We start from the raw sequence: 323 nt of genomic DNA on the forward strand, positions 1-323 counted from the left end.
CCCGCGGCAGATGGGTCGCGGCTAAGTCGTTAATTGCCGCCTTGGAGGGGCCGATCAGGTTCCCAGCGCCGGGCCCTCCTCTTACCTGCTGCTTCCTGCCCCCGGAGCCTGACGGAGACGCTGCGATCCAGGCCCGTGCCTGATCCGCGCTAGGGACGGTGCGTCCAGACGTGCGGAGCCCGGCCCACCTTCACCGGGGCTCTTCTGGGGACGGAGCATGTGACTCCGTCCGAGGGGCCGCGCGGCTCTGCCCCGGCCCTTCCCCAGCCGGCTCCGCAGTGGCCGGCCCCGCTCTCCGGGCCCGCAGATCCGAGCCTGGTGCA

The sequence above is a fragment of the Gavialis gangeticus genome, unplaced genomic scaffold (assembly GCF_001723915.1).
Source record: "Gavialis gangeticus isolate Ggan-Ray unplaced genomic scaffold, GavGan_comp1, whole genome shotgun sequence".
In the NCBI taxonomy this organism is placed as follows: Eukaryota; Metazoa; Chordata; order Crocodylia; family Gavialidae; genus Gavialis; species Gavialis gangeticus.